General features: G+C 48.0%; 1 long non-coding RNA gene across 1 annotated transcript; it reads right to left on the bottom strand.

Annotated features, from left to right (window-relative positions):
• Positions 1 to 13,376: 13,376 nt before the first annotated feature.
• LOC148184076 (uncharacterized) lies at positions 13,377 to 19,396 on the bottom strand. The gene is made up of 3 exons (XR_015772808.1): positions 19,270 to 19,396; positions 14,612 to 14,647; positions 13,377 to 14,203 (listed from the first exon to the last, which is right to left on the bottom strand). It is a non-coding gene; the product is annotated as an uncharacterized LOC148184076 (long non-coding RNA).
• Between the last annotated feature and the right edge of the window lie 2,215 nt (positions 19,397 to 21,611).

Below are 21,611 nucleotides of genomic sequence, written 5' to 3'. Positions count from 1 at the left end.
TTTTTTAGGAACATAAGGATCCAGCTGGCTGAAGAAGAGAGCAGGAGTGGCAAATAAAATCAGGCAGCACAGACCACCCCTCTGTGCTCCAGAACACCACATTCCTGATGTTTGGCATGAAAAGGTTTTGCCTTTTACTGTTGTTGCACAGCATTTTTCATCCTCAGGTTTAAAAATGTTAGAAAAAGTGCTGTTTCCTACTTGAAGTCGGGAATCTCAATACAAAGACTCCTGACATGAGCCACAGGGCGTGCTGTGCTTCAGAGGTTTCCCACTCTTGCCAACATTTGGCTTTGGCATTAGGAGAGCATCTGCAGTGAAAGGCCTCATGAGTTTGGCTCAAGTTTTTGGGGGGTCCACTTGCACACTGGTATCTGGCAGGACTCTCATGAAGTTAAAATGTAATTTGAACAGAAAATATGTAAGTCAGAAGAGGGGTTTCCAGTTTTCTGACCCAGGAATTATTACCCTAAGGGTACCTGGGTACTGATTTTGGCTCCTGCTCTGGGCAGGGTGACACACAGTGACAAAGCTGCTTGTGTTTCCCCAAGCAAAACACCACATACAGTCTGAAAAAATACCTGTGTTAAATAACTACAGCAACTCCAAACAAGCCCAGCTGGCTTTTCCATCCTCTACACTGTTTGTTTACTAGAGAAAGACTAATCCCTTTTACCTGCAAAGTAGGCAAAGCAAACTTACCATGAGGGCCCACAAATAATGCTTTATTATCTTTTCATCCATCCGTAATATGGAATTTCCATGACTCATTCACCCACTTGAGGAACACTTGAGCACTCAAACAAAAACATACATTCCCAGGAGAAAAACCAAACCCATGTCCAGTGCAGGAGACAGAAACATTCTAACATAAATACAAAATCCCACCAGAATTTTTTTCTGAAGCAAGGCTGCAGCTCACAAGCACAAGGAAGGACAGAGATCAAACAGTGTTGCCCCTTGTGGGTGTTTTTCCCCTTTTCCTCACATCCCCTGACAATAAGTCAATAAAAGGTTTTACCAAGACTACAAAGAGAACCTGAAAGCCCAGCAGCCTCCCTTTGAAAGTAAATTCAGGCTACAGGCAGTTTCAAAAGTCACTTCAGAGAGTCTGCCCTTTGCTAAAAAAGCCCTTGTGACCCTCCAGTCATCCCAGTGTAGCTGCAGCAGTTCATGGGAATGAGTAACAATGACCTTTGCTGTTCAGTCCTCATTTGACAGGCTGTCCAAGTGACAGGGAGCTCTCTCATAAATATTTCCCTGCCATGATGAGCAATCTGGACACAGAACAACCACCCAGATCACCTTTGTGGTTAGAAATTAAACCAGTCCAGGTGAGAAGGAGAAATTCCCCTCCCATGTTGGTTCATCCTTGTTCCCTTCTAGGAAGGCGATTTCCGGAATGAGACTGTTCAAGCGGTAATTTCTTCTAATATCCTGAGAGCTGCAGGCTTTGACACTTTCCTACATGGATTTCTGGAAGAATATAGAAAAGTATCCAATCTCAACAATGGGAAAAAAAATCCATGTGTGGAAGATCCTTTGCAATCCTCAATAAATTGGTAAGCACACACCCAAAAAGCTTGAAATGTGCTGCTCTTTCTTGCTTATATATGTCAAGCTTCAAGTGCCAATTACTTATTCTTACCACAAATTTATCTCTGCTAAATTTAAAAAGCCTTCATGATCCCATTCCTGTGAGTTCTTGTACCTAAAGTGCCCTTTTGGTTTCATTTGGATGAGGAAAACTGGAAATGCTTTCCCTGGAGCACAGGCAGAAAGCAGATTAAAAGGTGGCACTATCTTCTCCACACACCTGTGTGCTGGCCAGGGAACAACCACAAGTGGGAAAACAGGACTCACCACTCTCAGCTTCCAGTTATTTTCTGTCAGGGACTTTGTGGGGTACACATGGTTCCTCTGTATTTAATAACATTCTTTGGATCATGTTTCCATGAGCTGGTCTCCTCTCATCAGGTAAATATTGACAGTGAATCAAGGAATAGTATCAATGACACATCCTTTGATTTGCATGGAGCTGGCTCTTTCCATTCATCATAGAATCACAGATTCATGGAGTGGTTTGGATTGGTAGGGACCTGAAAGATCATCCTGTTCCAACATCCTGCCATGGGCAGGGACACCTCCCACGAGACCAGGTCACTCCAAGCTCCATCCAGCCTGGCCTTGGGCACTCCCAGGGATCCAGGGACAGCCACAGCTGCTCTGGGCACCCTGTGCCAGGGCCTGCCCACCCTCACAGGGAACAATTCCTGCCCAATATCCCATCCAACCCTGCCCTCTGGCAGTGGGAAGCCATTCCCCTTGTCCTGTCACTCCCTGCCCTTATCCAAAGTCCATCTCCAGCTCTCCTAGAGCCCCTCAGGCACTGGAAGGGGCTCTCAGTTCTCACTGGAGACTTCTCCAGGCTGAACACCCCCAGCTCTCTCAGCCTTTCGTAGGAGAGGTGCTCCAGCCCTCAATGCTCTCATGTAGTTTTATTGTGTGACACAGTGAACAGCTGGATTCTCAGCAATTTATCACTATTTTGTTCACCTCTAGCACATCCTTCACAAGTTATTCCCAGGACATCCAGTCTTATCTCACCCAACATGCCTTCTTGTGAAAGCAGCTATGAAAGTTTACACCCCTTTGTTGCCAATTCAGCACAGGTTACATGAAACCACAATCATTTCAACTATTCCAAACACAAAAAAAAAAATCCAGGAAATGAAAATTTGGCAGGTGCAAAGGAACAGGGTTGAATGTGGAAATCTGGGAGGAGGCTTTGCCACTGACAGCAGCACAGGTCCTGCCTTTATCTCACAGCAGGTAGAGGAAAGCACGGTGGAAAAAATGCAAAGTAGACCCATATTGGATCTCCAGCACTGGCCAGGTGTTTCAGATAATATATCTCTCTCTTCCAGGCATTATGTCACTGGTTTGGATATTTCCCTTCAAAAGCCAAGGGCTGATGCCTGCAAAAGCCAGAGACTGATCCTGAGAACCTGCCCTGTTTCCATCCCTGCCTCTCCTCCTCTGTCTTGGCACTGCGATGCCCACAGCAGCTTCCTCGCAGCTCTCAGCCCTTCTCCCTGCCCAGAGCTGCTCCATTTTCCTGCTGTGCCCTGTTCCCCACCCGTGCCTGGCTGCCAGCTCCTGAGGGTGCTGAGTTCTGCAGCCCTGGGCACAGAGGCTGCCTTTGTGCTCCGCACGCGTTCGCTGCCAAGAGCTGTGAGCCATCCTGGCACTGCGCTCCCTAAAAATAGCCTTGCCCCACGGATAACCTGCCGCCTCTGCGAGTGGCAGGTCTTAAAGATAAACCCTCCTATGAACCCGCACAAAATGAGGTGCAGAAACACTCCTGGGGTGGAGGGGAAAGCTCTGAAGGAACGGCCTAAGAGGTGTAGGTACAGCCACAGTCAGCCAGGAAAGCGGTGCCAGGGAGCCTGGGGAGCGAGCGCTGTGTATAACCTGCACACGGACGTCATGCGACAACTGCTGAGCTGCAGGGGGTTCTTTTACAGTCAGCTCCAAGCTCTGTGTGTGAAGACACAGCACTGCCAGCAAAAGTAATCCAAAAGAACAGCAATCCCTCTGAAAAAGCTGAAAAAATACTCCTTCTTCACATAGGGATGCGTATTTTGGATACAAAATATACCCAGGTAGCATTTTTGCCCTTTCACAATTTGCAATATATCCATTTACTCTTTAACATTTTATTCTAATAACAGGGGAGTCAAGTGAGCCCAATTGACGGGCTGGTTCCCAGGGAAACATGAGCAACTTATTTCTCTTAAATAGCAGGCACAAATGTTTCCTGTGTTAAACTGCACAGCCTGCTGTGACATTCAGATCTCCAGGATATAATCCCAAAAGAACAGAATGTGTTTGCCTGGCTCTGAGGCGGGGAGGGAGAGAGGTAGCAGCACACTACAGCTGGTGATGGGTGCTAGCAGGGATCTGGCACCCAAATAATTTTTGAGAAGCTTTGTCCCTTGTCCCAGTCCCCAAAGGAAGAGAAAAACAAGAGTTTAACAAAAAAAAAAGAAAAAGAAAAAAAAAAAAGGTAAAATTACCCAGTATTGCTGGGACAGAAATGGAAAAAGAGAAATCAGTAATAACAAACCTTTAAAATCTCAATCAAAATGCCAGGCTGGCTGCCCAGTGTTGCTGGGACACATTAAGAGAATAAAAAGAGCCACAGTGCTCTGCTCGAGGCTCCATCCAGCTTGGGAAGCTGCTTTGGCTGGTGCAGATGAAGGTGGGAAGGGACTTGGAAAAGAAAATGTCAGACAAAGCTGAGCATCCTCATAAGGTACTCTCTGGTATCATTTGGGGCACCTCAGACCTGGGATTACCTACATAAAGGACACCTTCCTGCCCCTTGTGCCCAGGGAAGCTGCTCCCAACTCTGATCACATGGTGCAAAGTACCATGGCTTTAGTGGCCAAGCTCATTTTTCTTCCTTCTGCTTCAGGTTAAAGTGATGAGAAAAGAAATGAAACCAGTGGCCACAAGCAGTTGCTCAAGGTTGGGTCAAGCACACAAAACACATCTCCCCAAAGCTTTCCTTTATATTCACTTCAAGGGATGTCCTGAGCCCAGTGGGATTTGTCTGCTTAGTAAATCCCAGAAGATATCTCTCAATAAGTTCTATCATCTCTCAGTTGCCCATTTACCTCCTGAACCTTTTTGTATCCACAATATCCTTCAAAAAGATGTTTCCAGCTCAGCTGGAAACTGACTGCATGAGGACCCACCTTCATGGATGTATCCCACTAATTTCATTTGCTGGCCACTAGTTCTTGTAAAGCCAAGACACCGGCTGTTCCCAGTATTCCCTTGCTACCCTGTCCCTTGAACACAGGATTTTTCCAGACCTCCTTTGTGTGCTTCTTCGTTCTTCTTTAATTTATCTGAGCCAATATTAAAGTTAGCAGGTGATAATTTGGCCTTGAAACAACTTTTTCCCCCCCTCCTTGCACAATTTCCTTTTTTGTTGAAAAGAAAAAAAAACGTAAACCTTTTTTTTCCCTCTGTTTCTTTAGGACTCAGAAGGAATAAAAAAATATATAATGAAATACAGGTTTTGCTTGCCAAAGTTCCCAGGTGCCCAAAGTCTTGATACTGGGACACTGAACAAACAGCCTTCCAACACGATCCCTGCCTTTGTTCTGCCAGCTGGAAACGCAGGTCACTCTGCACCCAGACACCACCTTGGAGCAGAGATATTCCACTGAGAGAAATTCTCCTTTCATCAGGCAAAAGACGCCAAAAAATAACCTGGATTTTTTTTTTTTTTTTTTTTTACTGAGCTCCTGGAGTAGTTTGTTCACCAAGGAATATTTTCTGTGAGGTCTCTGTCCACGCAAGTGACTCAGCTCAGCAAACAGCACCGGTGATTCACTGCTCCGGAGCGTGCCAGCAGTGGCTGGAGACCTGTGTGGTGCTGAGTCTGTTCCTCAGCAGGAAACAGCCCTAATAAATGACATCAGCAGCATGATTCAGTCAGTAGGACCACGGACTGCAAGGCTCCCACTCAGATCGCCCTTCCCAGCTTTTTCTCTCCTGTGCCCTCAGCTGTGGCTCCTGGCTCCTGCTGCACAACTGAGCAGTCTGTAATGCAAACCCCAAAGTGACTGAAATAAGGAAGATTTAGATGGGATATGGGATAGACCCTGGGAGGATGGGGAGTTCCTGGAAGAGGTTTCCCAGAGAAGCTGTGGCTGCCCCTGGATCCCTGCAAGTGTCCAAAGCCAGGCTGGACAGGACTTGGAGCACCCTGGGATAGTGGAAGGTGTCCCTGCCCATGGCAGAGGATGGGAACAAAATGGTCTTTAAGGTCCTTTCCAACCCAAACTCTTCCATGATTCTACAATTCCATGACTGCATGGTCAATTCACTCAAACGACAGAATTCAAACCAGTTCCCTGAACTTTTCATGAAAAGTTTCTACACGGTAGAAAAATTAAGTTACTGGAAGAAAATGAAGTGGACTGACCACCAAAGGTAGCAGACAATCCTCCATGGAATTACTTGCTCACAGATGCACATCTCCCAGTCCACCTCCAGCTGGAAGCATCTTCTGAGGTCATTGAAACAAATCAAAATAGGAGATGAGGCAGATTTTTAGTGCAGTCTAAGAAATTGTGAGAATGCGTTAAAAAAAGTCATTCCTTTTCACTGCGTTCAGGACAAATACCCAAACACCCAGCTGCTCTCCACGTCCTGATGTTTCAGGTTTGTTTGAATCTTGCAGATATTTTCCACAGAAACAGAAAAAAAGTTGTCTTGAATAAAATAACCGCAGTCTTATGCAACTTAACTCTTCAGAGCTAAGAATGCCTGATGGATGAAACAAGCAGCTTATGCCCGATTTTCTTCCTAAATGTGAAGGGGATTTCACATCTTTCTGCAATTGCCCCTGTATGCCTGCTACCAACACATTGTACAAACCACAGAGCAGACCCAAAATGGCAAAACACTTAATTCCTGTACTATTTTTCCCCTGTCCTGTCCAGATAATGAAATTTATCTCATCAGAGTCCATGTCACAACTAAATCCCAGCCTGGGGACAAGGATCCACCACAATCCTACCCAAACACCATCAGGTTCTCTTATCTCCCAGCATTTGTTTTCTGCCACTCAGACACATCAATGTTTATGCAGTTCCACAAGGCACTGGGATATACAGAAGAAAAAAGCTATAAAAAAAATCAAAACCAGGCACAGCTTTAAGCTTTTTTCAGCTCGAAGACCCCTAAAATCCAGCAGAGAATCAGCTCCCACTTGTGCATAGCTCAACCTACAGCCCATGATGCTACTCATCTTCATTACCTTTCGCTGAATCTTGCTGGTGCTGGAGGTGGCTCAAAGCAGGTCCCTTTAAATCCTTTGTTGTGTTTGCACAAGTGGAAAACAGCTCCTATTAAAAAAAAAAAAATCCCCAGCGTGTGCCAAGCCGTGTGTAGAGATTATGAATCACTAAATGGCAGCCACGTGTCAGCAGAAGTAGCAGGAAGTGTCTTGCCTTTGACCTTTATTTGTTGTAGCAAGAGAACTTCGTAGCATATAGTTACAGAGATCTAATCATCCCTGCTAGCCGAGAAACATCGGGTCTATTGCCTGCACAGTACGTTTTGGCTATTAAAATTAAATTAAAAGAGGAATATTCGGCTTATCTGGCTATGTTTTCATTCGGGAGAGACTTGGAGAGAGGTCTTTCAGTTTGTTGGTCATGTCTGTTTGGAAGGCAGAGAATTCCTTTGGAGAATTCCTGGGCTTGTAAGGGAATGGAGGGATTTGAAATCAAGGTGAGCCTGGTGGCCTATCCTTTGGCCCACCTCTCTCATTCCAACCCACATCCTTGTTCCACAGAACTGAGCTGTGAGGATGGGAAGCAGGAACGTGCTGACCCCTCTCCTTGTTGCACTCAGGGAATTTGATACATGTCCTTATTTTTTTACTGAATCCCATACATCAGAAAACATTACTAAATTCAGACAAAGCACCTCTGGGCTGCAGTCCAGGGGAGAGCCTGGAGATCTTCTTGAATTATGCAGCTTTGTAAGTGCTGTGCCTGGTTCTTCCTCAGGTGAAAAGAGAATTTTGACACCTTTCCACATTAAGGGCAACCAGGGTGCTTTTCCCACAGGAGAAGAGGGTGCAGTGGGGTCCTGAAGCATTAAGGTTCATCCCTTAGGATCCCCAGACCTTTCTGCAGACCTGTTACTGAGGTAACCCATCAAGGAGATCACAGAATCATTTATTCTTAGAATCACAGAATGGTTTAAGCTGGAAGGGACCTTAAAGGTCCACCTAGTTCCACCCCCCTGCCCTGGGCAGGGACACCTTCCACAATCCCAGGTGGCTCCAAGCTCTGTCCAGCCTGGCCTTGGACATTTCCAGGGATGGGGCAGCCACAATAATCCGTAGTAATGCCAGCCATCCATAATGATGCTATCCATCACCATGTGCTGACTGCCCACCACACTCTGCAACTGGAAATTCAAACCTGCCAGGAGAAAAGAGCACCAGTCTCTGCTGCTCAATGGGATCCTCTCCATGAACCCCCAGATAGAGACCTGGATTTTTTTTAAATTAAAGCTCTTCTAATGACATAGAGGTTTCTATCCTTTGACATAAGTTGAGGGTACAAGAGCAGCCTGTGGCTTTCCCTCCACCATGGGGGTCTCCCTGCCTGCTAAAACTCAGCAAGAAACCGAGTGTTTGGTGGTCAAAATGCCACTGACACCGAGGTCAGCTGGTGGCCACTCCCAGAAGTGGCATGTAGCAGCAGGATCAGGCCTTTAATCATGCTTTCCCATTGCTCCACTCAAATTCTGTGGCTCTTTCCTACACTTCTCCTCCCCCTGCTTTTTCTGATTTTATATTGATTTGTTCCCTGTGTTCTGTCCACCTTGTCTGAAGGCTTCAGCTGTGACTCCACACTCCACACTCCACATTCTTGGAAAGGATGCACACGCCCTGAGGTTGGGGTTGCTGCAGCAACCACCCTGACATCATCACCTTCCCCACCTCCACCACTGTCACACAGGAGGTTGTGAAAGCCTCTTTGGCACCCCAGCTGCATATTTGGGTGGCTGGGGAGGAGACTCCTATTCCAAACCAGGAGTGCAAGGAGATGTGTCTCCAGAAGAGCAGGGCCAGAGGGTGGCTTAGCAGCACCTGGATTTCTCCAAGGATCCCCCTGGCTGGCAGCATGGAGCTTGCTGCTCCATTACAAAGGGCCTCTTTCCTGCAACATGCAGCTGGGACAGGAATCATTCAGCCCAAACACTCCCAGCAGAGTGGACTCCATCCTCAAATGACTCTGGCATCCCTGTAGGACGTGAGTCCTGGAGGTTATTCCAGACATCCTGTGTAGGTGTGGACAGCGCATGACTCTTGCTTTTGGTGGTGGCTGTGGCCGTTTTACAGTCAGGGCAGAGTCTGGATGCCAGAGCTAAGAGGTTTCATCAGATGCCAGAAAACATCTCATTTCTGTGTTGATACATTTTGTCCACCTGAGATGTTTCTAGGACAAGGGGCATTGCCAGCTCACACCTTGTCATCAGGAGTGTCCAAATCTTCATCACCCTTCCTAAACCCCACCCTTGCAGTTACTCAATCAGCGGAGACACCCAGATTTTATCAAGTCACACACACACCAAAATCCATTGAATTTTCCAGCGTTCAGCTGGAGGGCTGGCTTATGTCTTCCAAAGGTGTGAACAGGTTGCTCTTGGAGCCTCCTGTGATCCCTCGAGGAGCACATGAATTTTACAGCACAAATGTTTGTTGTTTCCACATTGTAGGCTTCTGGACAGCCAAGTCAAAAGTGCTACATTAACATGAAAAATTAACTTCTCCTTCTTTTATAAAGCAGCTGAATCTCAGAGGCTTTTGGAGACCAATGCAGAACCTGGAGAGCAGCTTCATGGGCTCTGCTCTGCAGAGCAACATCCAGAGGGGAAAGCAAAAGGACCCAGCCTGACTTTGGGCTGGGGAGAGCTACAACAGACCCCAAACAGAAGGCAAAAGGGAAATAACCCTGCAAATTCCTTTTTCCAGCCATGTGCACCTTCCCTGGCCCCTTCAGCCTCACCCTGCAGGGACAAAAAGAGAAGTGGAGAGAGAACAATAGTTCAACATGCAACAAAGCTGGCAATATCTAATGATTCCATGTGGATTTGTGCCTTGTGATCCCACCCTGGTGCAAGGCAACCACCAGTCAACCATGAAATCTGGTGAAGTTGGTCAAATGCTTCAAGGGAATGTAAAGAACAAAGGTCACAGATGAAGCCAGGCCTCTTCCATACTTGTGCAAAGTGTGCTCACAAAAGTTATGTTTCCTCAGGAGACCAAGATAAAGCCAAGTTCATGGCATAAATCCATGGAAACAAGCTCAGTGGGGACAGGGGATTCAGGGCAGAGAGCCAGAGCCTTTATCCAAGAGTGACAGGTTATTCAGGTCTGGGATGAGGTTACACCCAAGGGATGGGATGGACAGCATAATGCTGTCACATTTCTTAATACCACACAGGGCCAGTCAGGATGCTTGGGAATTTTCCATGCAAACATTTTTATTTTTTTCCCATCAGATTTGTGGAATGCTGGACATTCCACAGAAAACACATTGCATTTGTTGGATTTCTGTTACAGCACAGCCAGGGACATGTTTCCACTGGACAGGACAAATTTCTGTCAGGAATCTGACTGCCAGTTGATGGGATGGTGTGAGGAGCTCCTCACAAACCAATTCCTCCATGCTCCCAGGGAGCTAGGCTTGTTGATTTGCAGGAGCCCAGGCTGATGACTTGATGAGCTCAAGACTTCTCCAAAAGTCTCTCCTGTAGCTGCTGGTCAAATACTGGGGTCATCTTGGCAGTTCATGGCCCTGGAGCACCTACAAATTCACCCCATCCTAAGGTGTTGGACTTTCCTGTAGGGAGCTTCGCTGCCCCATCAGTCAAGTAACCCAATGACCAAAACAGACCTAAATCTATTTGCAAACATTCAAGTCGTTGCTCCTTCTTTTACCCCTAGAAATCCCCGCCCTGCCCCTGTTCCCACTGCTCCCAGGACAAGACAGCACACAGAAACCCCCAAACCAAGTCAGGCCAGGCCAGTCCATTGCCCTGGACCAGCCTCTCTTTGCAAGCAAGGTCCTTACAGCCACCTGTCCATATGTCCAGTCACATTTCCTGCCTGCAACTACTTTCCCCGGGGCTTAGACCTTCCCATTTCACTGTGTAAAACAAGGCCCCTGACTTTTTCCATGACAAAAGGTCAAGCAGGTCCTTCACACCTTTTGAACCAGCTACAAATGATCTCATTAACCAGGACTATGGTCACACTGCCAGAGCCACCCTCCCCAGGAAGCAGTTTCTGGTTAAATGCTGTGGGCTTTTGCCTGGAATAGATTAACTATGTCCACTCTGAACTGGGATTGCTGCATGTCTCTTCTGGGTCACCTGCTCCTTTTGAGCACAAAATGAAAATATTGTTATTCCTTCAGCTCAAAGACCTTGTGAGAGCTGTCCTCAACCCCCCAGAGTGGTGTCCAGGGTATGTGCAGAGTTCCCTTGGACAAAACCTTGGGCATATGGACGTGGCAGATGGTGCAGGACGTGCTGGGGTAGTGCTGGAGAGCCCTGGGGGTTGGCAAGAGCCAGGCTTCAACTCCAATGCTTTAAGCCAAGATGCCCTAACGAGGAAGGGATGGAATAAAGCCACAGGCTGTGTACAGCCCCCAGGCAGGGGTTTCACAGCCCCAGCATGAGCCCAGAGCTGACAAGCATGGGCCAGGACATGTCCCCGTGACCAGGGATTGTGTCAGTGCCCATTACAAGCTGCAGCTCACAGCTGTCACCATGCTCAGTGGGTTGCTGGTCTCAATCCAGGGAGCAGTTCCCTACCCCCAGGACAGATCCAGTAGCTACATCCACTGCTGGGAGCTCAGCCCACACCCAGCCTCACTGCCCCAGAGGTCCTGACAGTGCCCATGTGAGGCACAGATGTGCTCTGCAGGGCACCTACCCATCTCTCCTTGTGCTGACACCATGTGGAGCATCACCACAGAATCACAGGATCATTTAGGTTGGAAAAACCCTTTAAGATCATTAAGTTCAACTCTTAACACAGCACTGCCAGAGCCAGGACTAACCCATGTCCCAGGTGCATCACCTACATATTTCTGAACACTCCCAGGAACTCCACCACTTTCCTGGGAAGCCTGTTTCAGTGACTGACAACTCTTAGAGTGAAGAAATTTTTACTAAGATCCAGAGAGATTTGGCCTTCTGGAAGCCTAAACTTTCCCTCCCACAGGTCCTTCCCACCCCAAATCATACATTTACCTTTCTCTTCAAGCTGCCAAGCCTGTGTTACTCAAGGTCAGCCTGTTTAATCCCCAGCTGCAGCTTTGGTCTTGCTGTTTTGTCAAGGAGACAGTTTCAGCATGTACAGCACTTCCTCTTCTGGGACATTTGAGGACTGAGGCTATGACCCTTGGCTGCTGTTTGGGTTCAGCAGCACAGGCAGTAGTCCCAGGGGTGAGTGGGTTGAAAGAGAAAAGTCCTCTTCCTCCATCTCCTTAGGGACCAACTCAGACCAAAGCAAGCAGCCAGAGGTGGGACACACACCTGGGACACAGCAGAGACCTTCTCAACACAGACCACAGCTGGAGCAGGGAATTGATTCATCAGTGTCTCAAGGCACAGGAGTAAATCTCAGCCCATCCTCTGAGCCTGGGCAACATTTAGATTCTATTCCTGACTTCCATATGACCAGAAGTATGGCCCCATCCCTGGAAGTGTTCAAAGCCAAGTTGGATGAAGCTTGGAGCAGCCTGGTCTAGCAGAAGGTGCCCCTGCCCATGGCAAGGGTTGAAACTGGATTGTCTTTAGGGTCCTTCCAACTTAAACAATTTTAGGATCAAAGTAAGGGAAATTAATCCTAATGGAAAGTCTTTGGATGTAAATATTAAAGGCTTAAAAGGCTGAATGCTCCCCAGGAAGAACCAGGATGCACAACCTGCCAGATTCATCCTTTTCCTAAGGCAGAGCCCAGCATGGACAAAGGAGCAGGCACTTAATTTCCTGGCAGATATCATAGAAGAAGATTATGTCCCTTTGCCCAGAAACATTTACAAAGCTGCTGATGAAAATGGAAGTGACTGCAGAAGGTCAAATAGTACCATCTGCCTTGGCAGGGCCTGGCAGGACTCAGGGTGCTGTAGTCTGGCTTCTGGCTAAGGTGTGAAAACAAATCCTCTGGGCTTTTGAAAGAAAACAAGAGGAAATCACCATCTTGAGAAGCATGACCATCCTTCAGCTCCACCTCAGTTCAGCCAAATTTGTGAGGAATCAACATTTTTGCAACCCTGTGCACACACACGCTATCACACACCGACATCTACATCACCTGAAGGGTCTGGGTCTCACTTGGGCACCAAAGCAGAGCAGGTTCTGAGCACAGTGTGTAGCAAAGGTCAGAACTACAAACCATGACAGCCTTTGGACCACTATTTCAGAGCAATTCAGAGTCCCTCCTGTCCTACACAAACCTCTCTTGTCAATCTGGTGACTTGGTTTCATCCAAAACTAAAATGTGGCCTCAGAGGGGAAGTGGATTTTTTTCAGACACTCACCCTAAGTCCTGCCTGGGCATGGGCTGAGCAGCACAACTAAACTGGGGTGGACTCAAGGGATGGTTTAACTTGCTATAAGAGAATTCATTAAAGCAATCTCAGGTGCTTCCTTAGTGACACTTAGCAGAACATGATGTACAAGTTGAAGAGAAGAAAAGCCAAAGTCTGATCAGAGTGCAGAATCCTGGACTCCTGAGTCCTCAGTTCATGGTGTTCACATCCTGATAAAGCAGAAAAACCTCCAGAGTGTTTTATGCTGCCAGGTGAAATGGGTCTGGAATACACAGAAACTCACAGCTTTGCACACTGGGTCACCTCTCCTCCTACAAAGGCTTCTGATATCTCAATTTTAAAATTGGCATGCAGTAATAGATGATGAGTAAATATATCATTTGCTGCAATGTGCAGCTATTCAAAATTTCCATCTGCTATGGAAATGGCCTCTGAACCTCGTGCCTCTGAATCCCAATAAGGTCCTTTAGCTCCTAACATGCTGATTGCTGGATCTGTAGCTCCCACACCAGCCCTGCCCCAAAGGTTAATAACGGGTTGGGAACCTGCAGTCATTTCTGGTCTGAGCAGCACAGAGAGTTTTGGGCAGAAATGCTTCCTTTTAGCTCTTGGGAAGGTAAACATTAATTAAACTGCTGTGTCAAAGTGGGTTTTTGTCAGCCCAAGGGACAGAAGGACATGAAGCTGGGGTGTCCCAGTGGAATAGTTGGGATGTAAAAAATGCCACTTCAGCTCTGCTCAGTTGTGGCTTCACTGATGATGCCCAGAGGCATCAGGGAGATTCAGGCTCCCAATGTGATGATGGACACCAAGTACTGTAAAAAATTCTTCCTGCCCTCCAAATTTCAGCCTGTGTTTTGTGCCTTCACCTCCAGCTGCAAATCTGCAAGGCTGCCAGAGGATAACTAAAAGCCTCGTGTTCCAGCTTGGGGACAAAGTCACCTCTCACATTTGGCTCTGAACAGGGCAGGGAGTTGTCAGCAAGATGCATATTTTGGCTTGTTCCAGGCTTGCTGGAAATGCCCTCCTTGGCCCTGTGGAGTGAAACCAGATGGGGAAGCTGACGTGAATTTGCAGCAGCAGAAAAGCCAAGAATGGGAGCTGTCAAAACAGCGAGTGCCAGCATTGTGACTTCCCCCTTGCCTTGTGATCCGTGGGAAATGGGAGCACCAGGCTCTGCATGGGGAAACTCAGCAGCCTGGAGCTTCCCAGGCACAGGACCCTCTTTATTTGCTCAAAAGTTGTCACCCCCTGGGAACACGCTGTGTCTCTAAATGTCACTGAGTCAAACTGCGCTAGCACGGACCACAGACAGCACCCAGCACAGGGCAGGGCCCAGAGTGCTTTGGTCACCTCCTGAAATTGGGGTGGTGATTTCCATCCCTGCTGATTCCTCTGTATTGACCCTGAGAGGCGAGTTTTACAAGGAAATTAAAGCCTACCTCAAGCCTGGGTTCTTCTTGACCAACACACAGGTCCTGTTTCAAGACAAATGGAGCCAGAGGTCACAAAACCAGCACTCCTGATGATGGCATTGTGCAAACGCCAACGTGCCTGGAATCTGAGGCTTCCCAGCACAGTCTTTGCAGAAAAACCTGCCAAAAGTATTGCTGCTCCCTCTTTCCCCACCCATAAAATCACCACATGGATTGTGTTGATGTTTAGACATTTTTCAGGTGGATCAACTCCCATAATTGCATCTCTGTATGGTCAGTAAACAGAGAGGAGATGGCAGGGATAAAAATGGGGATGGGCACTGGGAAGGGGAAGCATATTTGTGTTTTACTAGTACTGAGGAATGTTATCCAAGTCCAAAACACAGCACTGCACCAGTTATTAAGGAGGAAATAAACTCTATCCCAGCTGAAACCAAGACATGAGGCACTCAGGCTAGGCAGACACAAGGGCAGAGAAGTGTCTTCAGGTCCCAAAGGTGTTGCATGATCTGATCAATGCTGCTGGTCCACACAAGGCTGGGGGAAAGGCAGCAAAAACTTTCTGATGTGCCTTGGCTAGAAAACAAATGTTCGCTCAAAATGGCAAATGGAGAAATACGTAGAATTACTAACATTTAGTCCAAGCCCTGCTTAGTGATTAATTGAGATTACTCCTCTGAATTAGGATCAGGAAAATGATGAAATGTTCCTCACAGCCATCCTTGTTGCAGGTGACCAAACTCCAGCAGAGGTGCAGTTACACTGGGATGGCTCCCAGGGTCCCCTGTAGAGGATCCACAGCTGATGTGCAGATGCAGCTAAACAAGCACCTTGGTTTTAGGAGGTTTGGGGAGCATGGGGACCATGGAATGTTAAGGACACAGGGATGGCACAAACAGTTCCCAAGCCATTTTATGTACGGTCCCTGTGGACGTGACTGAAACCTCTACCTGTGAAAAACCTCTTGTAATTTATCTTAGCGTCATATGTACCAGAAGAGCTGATCACAGCAAGCCACCAAAACTCCTGCAGCATCCTCATAATTCCTGGGACCTCAAAAATAAATGGGGTGGGGGGGGCTTAATCTACTGCCAGGAAGACAGGCACAAAAATATGGGACCTGCAGAACAGTTCCCAACAGTTCCCATCAAGCTCCATTCACCCCAATGACATTTTGGCTACAGCCAGAAACAGATATCTAGAGAAGAATGTCACAGTACAGCAAATAATTTGAGATAATTCCCCAAAATATCCAGTCAACTTCTAATTTGTGGGCTCCTGTACCACAGAGATCGATTTCATATTTGATTACCCACAATGATATTTTTCTTCCATCAGTTAATCTCATTGCTTTATGAACCCCCATCGATTTTCAACATCCTGTTGCAAGGAGTTCCACAGCTTAATTACACACTGGGGGAAGAGCCACCTCCTCTTGTTTGTTTTGGATTTACAATTTCTGGTTTCCTCTGATGTCCTGTAACTCTTGCAGAGATAGAGACAGAGAACATACTCTTCCTGTCCACCCTTCCCACACCACCCAGTGATTTATAGTCCTCTGTCACAACCCTTTTGATACATCTCCCTCCCAGCCTGATGAGTTTTGAGCATCTTGGCTTTCTGGGTCTTTTCCAGGTTCCTTTTGTGTTCTCCTGCCTTTTGAGGCCTGGGAACCATCTTTCAGATGCTCCCTCAAAGGAGCATGAGAGCTTGAAGACTCTTTCCATGAGGGTCTGCTTATCCTATGCAGGCTCAAAACAAAGGGGCTGCCCAACATGGGAGCATGGAATTAGAGAATCATGGAATGGTTTGTGTTAGAAGGGACCTTAAAAAACATCCAGTTCTACTCCCTGAAATGAACAGGGACACCTTCCACTACCGAGGTTGCTCCAAACCCTTGGAACTTCCAGGAATGGGGCAGCCACAGCTTCTCTGGGCACCCTGTGCAGGGACTCACCACCCACACAGGGAACAATTTTTGATCTAAATCAGTTTAAAGCCTCTCTTCCTTTCCAATCAAGATCTTTGGTATTAAAAGTCCCTTTCCCTCTTTTACATAATCACCCTTTAGGCACTCTAAGGTGCTGAAAGGTCCCCCTGGAGCTCTCTCTTCTCCAGGCTGAACAACCCCAGCTCTCCCAGTCTGGAACATGGAAGCCCATCAGGCCAAAGCAGCTTTACCAGCTCTGGTGACACATTTCTTCCTGCTCCCCTCAGGACTTTGGAGCCAGCACACAGCATTTGCAAATGGTCTTGAAAAGTTGCATTTTCCAAAGCCTCTCCAGCCCCAACACTGCCGGGGAAGCGACGTCTGCACGGCACAGAGCAGGACAGGGCAGATCCCACACGTGTTTCACTGGGCAAACACTGATGTCTGACTGATGTTTGCAAAGTCAGCAGGGACAGGAACCAGCCCTGGAGGGACAGGCTGGTTTTACAAACATGGACACACCAGGAACCTTTAACAGCCAAGGCAGGAGGAACCTTGATCTCAATCCACAGCATGGGAAGGTGGGAAGTGTAAGAGAGCTTGGCGAGTATTTTCTGCCCTGATCACAGAAATCACAAACTTGCAGAGCTGGTGTGAGATCATTTCACCCCTCTCCCTGCTTCTCTGTTAAAATCAGAGTATCTAGAGAGTGTTTCAGCCCTGCAGGGTGTTCAGGGGTGCTCAAACACAACCAGCCCCTTCCATGAATGCAGAAAAGCATCCAAAAAAGGCTCAAACTGAGCTACAAAATCACCAGCAGATCCTGTCTGGGACCAGCTGGTGCTGGCTGGCAATAACAGGCCATGCCTTCGTGTCCTTTTGGGCAGCATCCCACACCTTTGCCTATCAGGAGCTGGACTTTGTTGATCCTTGTGGGTCCCTTCTAGCATGGAATATTCTATGATCTTCTATTCTATGTTTTGCCTACCTGGGACACCCCAGGAAATGAAAGTTATTGCTGTTGAGGTCACAACTCCACTGAAATTCACTTTGTCATTCCAGGCATTCAAATTCCTGTTTATTTAAAACCCCACAAATCCAAGTTAAGCAAGATATTGTCAGAGACCATCAGCAGACACCTGCTGATAAATATGAATAAAACCAATTCTAAAGAAGTAAAAAAGACAATTCTGGGTCTTCCCAAACCTTCCATTTTGTTGCCATCCCAGTGTTGTAGTGCTTTAAGAAGATATTTAAGGAGAATAAGGATGATTAAAAGAAATTCTCCCCAGCTGGGCTGCAAAAAGGCTGCAGACACCATGGGCTGGACAGAAACTGTGACCAGCCACTCTGCAGGGAAAGGCAGTGGCCAGCCACAGAGAATCCATGCAGTGAGGAAGGTTCCAGGTGCCCAGGGCTGTGGGTGTGCAGAGGGGTGGGATGGACACAGCACAGCAAACACCATCAGGGTTTGGACACAGCAGGATTTCAGGGGCTGGGATAAGACCTGTGTAAGCAGGAGGGGACAAATTCACTGTGTCAGCAGACCCAGTGGTGTTCTCAGGCATCAAGAAAGCACAGGAGGAACAAATTAACTATGCTGGGCACAACCCAAAATCCGTGAGATCTTGTCAGACACGGGCCAAGGCTTTAGTGAAGACATGAGCTGGGTCTTGGCATGGTGTGTGCACAGAAGTGGCAACCAGGGAGGAAATCAGAGCTGAGGGAGAGTTGTTTCAGATGGGAAAGATTAAAATGTGTTTGGGCTGCTAGGAGCAGAACCAGAAGCCAGTGGAAGGGTAAGCAAAAAGAGAGCCAAAGTAAAAGGGAGCATCAGGTGACAGAGTGAGGAGGATGGTGGGGACAGTTCTGGGGCAGGAAAGGGCTGTTGGAGGGAAAGGAAGAAATGTGCTCATCTGCCAAAGTCTCCTTGGAACAGAGAGCTCCTGTTGAGAGCCAGAACGGGGGGAGGATGAATGAGGAAATCAGCTCCATCACGAGATATCCCACAGCAGGAGAGCAGAGGAGGGGAAGTGGAGGCTGGGAAGTGGCCAGGGCTGGTGGGATGGCCTGAGGGACCTGCAGGGAGCCCTGCACTGAGAAGTTATTTTGTCCCTTTTCAGCAATGGCCTTAGCATATGGCCATCTCCAGCCAAGGGACAATGTCCTTCAGGTTCTGCAATGTATTCACAGGCAGAAGTACGAGTCCTACCTAGAGACCTGCAATAACTGAGGGCTGGAGGCTCCTTACATTCCCTGACACCATCGTGGAGAGCAGAGTTTGCGCTGGCCTGGGTGTGAAGTCAGGTTGTGATGCAAGCAGATGAAAATTGGAGCATAAAAAAACTGTCATTTCAGCTCTGAGCTGGTGGAAGAGTCACCTTGGTGCCCCTGACTTTAGAAGTTTGTGAGACTCGTGGCCTTGCCTAGACAACCACCCAATGCTCACACCTTTCCTCTTCTTCCTTCCCAGATATCCAGACACCTCTTACCTCCTCTAACACATGATAAGAAATGATGCCTGTCCATCAGCCATCAGGGTGTACAAAGGCTCACTCAGATCAGAAATGTGGTACCTGGGCAGGTCACACACCCAAAGCCAGAGGCCAGCTTATTCCGATGAGGCTCCTGATGCATGGAGCTGCCCCAGGAAGTCACTGTCCCCAAGGGCAGTGCTGTCTATGGCATGGCCAGCCTCTAGTGGCCACCACTCCTTCACAGAGACATCTCCTACCTGAACATCCATGGGTTATTCCTCCGTGGTAAGAGGTTGACTCAGGAGCACGAAGAAACCTTTGTGGAAAATCTTGCTCCCTCCTGCCAGCCATTTGCAGCAGCTCAGTGCAAGAGTTCACTGACTCTGTGTTCAAAATATAGGGAAAAAATAGAAAAATTAAGGTTCCCCACAATGATCACATGAGTTCATCCTGATTTGTGATCCAGCTAAACATTTGCCTTTGTCAGTACATGGCACCACCATCACAAAAAGACCAGGTAGACATCAAATGTTTTTAGTAGGGAAAAAACCCACCAGGTTTGTTTGGGTGCACTTCGTATTATGTTTTCAGGGTTTTTTTTTAAAATGGAATATTCTGATCCTCAAACATGTTTTTGGAGTCCATCTGTGGACTTGTGGAATCCAGTGACATCTATCTGTTGAGCGTCCCATCCCTGGAAGTGTCCAGGTTGGACAAGGCTTGGAGCAACCCGTTCTAGGGAAAGATTTCCCTCCCCATTGGACTTGATGGTCTTTAAGGTCCTTTCCAGCCCAAACCATTCCATGATTTTTGCCTGTTCTCCTGGAGAACGCCATGTAAATCAACCCATCTACACCTATACAGTCACATGTCAAATCAGCTGGGCATGGACACCCAGGGGAGAGCTTGCTGGGCTGGAAGGCACAATGCAGCTCCTCAGGGATGAGCTCTCATGTCCTGCACTCCCCCAGGATGATAAAACATGACACCACTGAGAACAGCATTCCTCTCCCCAGGATCTGTGAGGGCAACTTGGGCACCCCATGGAACCGGGGCTTGGTTTCCACGTAGCTTTGGTGTCCCCCCACGATGTGTGTTGGCCCCCAGGACAACGTGAAGGCTGCCCAGCGAAGTGCTGGGCTGGGACCAAAATGAAAGCTGTACCAAATCAGCCAGGGAAAGGAGTGTAAATGTTTTCAGACAAAATACCCTGCAGTGCTGCTGGGAAACAAACACACTCTGCTCCTTTGTGAGCAGGCAAGGCAGAGCAGGAATCAAACTGGAAGGCAAAAAGGAAGTCAGCAGCCCAGGGGCGACGAGGAACTCGGATGTCTTGCATCACTCAGGATCAAGTGGAGCCCTGTGGGGTTGATTCCTCCCTCACCAGCAGCATCAGCAGGATGTCATCATCAGGAGTCACTGTGGACAGCGAGGACAGGCTTCAGAGCCCCACTCCAAACTGTGACAGAGGAGGAGGAGTGACACAGGGCAGCGTGCACAATGACAGTGAAGTCCTCTGCAGCCATCCCCAGAAGATTTCCTGCTGGGAAGAGCAGTTCCAAGGCAGGTGGATGATGCTGTATGGGATGCCTGTCTACCATCAGGCTCATTCTAATAGCTGGCAAGTAATCGAAACACCGGCAAGGTGGGGGAATGATCTCTGGGATTTCCTGGAATTTAAAGTGTTTGTCCTGTCAGCTTCATGTGATCACCCCTAATTCTTGAGCTGTGTGAGGCGGAGTCCTCATCTACACTCTTCAGACTATCCATGAGTTTATAAACTGCTCTTGTGTCCTCCCACAGCCATCTTTCACAGACAAGAAGTACTTACCTGGCTATTCCTCATGGGAATATAACTCCCTGCTTCCACCTTCCTCACTGTCCTTCTCAGACCTTTCTGAGCTGCAGCTCCTCTGGCACACAGCGCCAATCCATGGCACAGCAAAGGCTGTTCCAATGCTTCCCCTGTGTTCTTAATTCCAGCATGAGATTTCCTGGCACATCACCCGTGCTGGAGACAGCTTCACCCGAGAGTGAACCTATCCCAGCAGGAAAGGCATGGAGAAAGGGACTCAGCAGCAGGGAATGTGCCTTGGATGGGGATGGGGATGGAGATGCCTGACCCATCCTCGCTCCTGCCCCCATAACCTGCACAGGAAGGAGTCAGTGAGCACAGATGCATCTCTGTCATAGCTAAACAAGCCTCCAGCAAGATCTCTGGGACAGAAGTTGGCAGCTTGGAGGGTTCTGGCAGTGCAGGAGAGGGCAGGAAAGCATTTGGGCTATCACAGAGCTCTCAAGGACATGTGTGTGACCCCCAGTGCTCTCCCTGCCACACGATGTGGGAACAGTGTGAGTTCATGGCAGTGGGAAGAGCTGGCCAGCTTGCCCAAGAGGAGCGGAAAAGCAGGAGAGGTCAATTCCTGTGTTGTTCTTCCTCAGGAAAACCTCTCTGGATATCCACTAGCTCTGACCTTGCTGGGCCTCTGCCTCTTGCAGGTCCTCTGTCCCCTCATCCATGAAGGGTCACAGATGGTAACACCAGACAATCCCACGACAACATTCCAGTGCCAGGGGCCAGCACTGCCCATGGCAGAGA

Source organism: Pseudopodoces humilis, chromosome 6 (assembly GCF_049639895.1).
Source record: "Pseudopodoces humilis isolate 2021_Gansu_Grassland_sample_001 chromosome 6, ASM4963989v1, whole genome shotgun sequence".
NCBI lineage: Eukaryota > Metazoa > Chordata > Aves > Passeriformes > Paridae > Pseudopodoces > Pseudopodoces humilis.
This window is presented reverse-complemented; position numbering and strand designations above follow the sequence as displayed.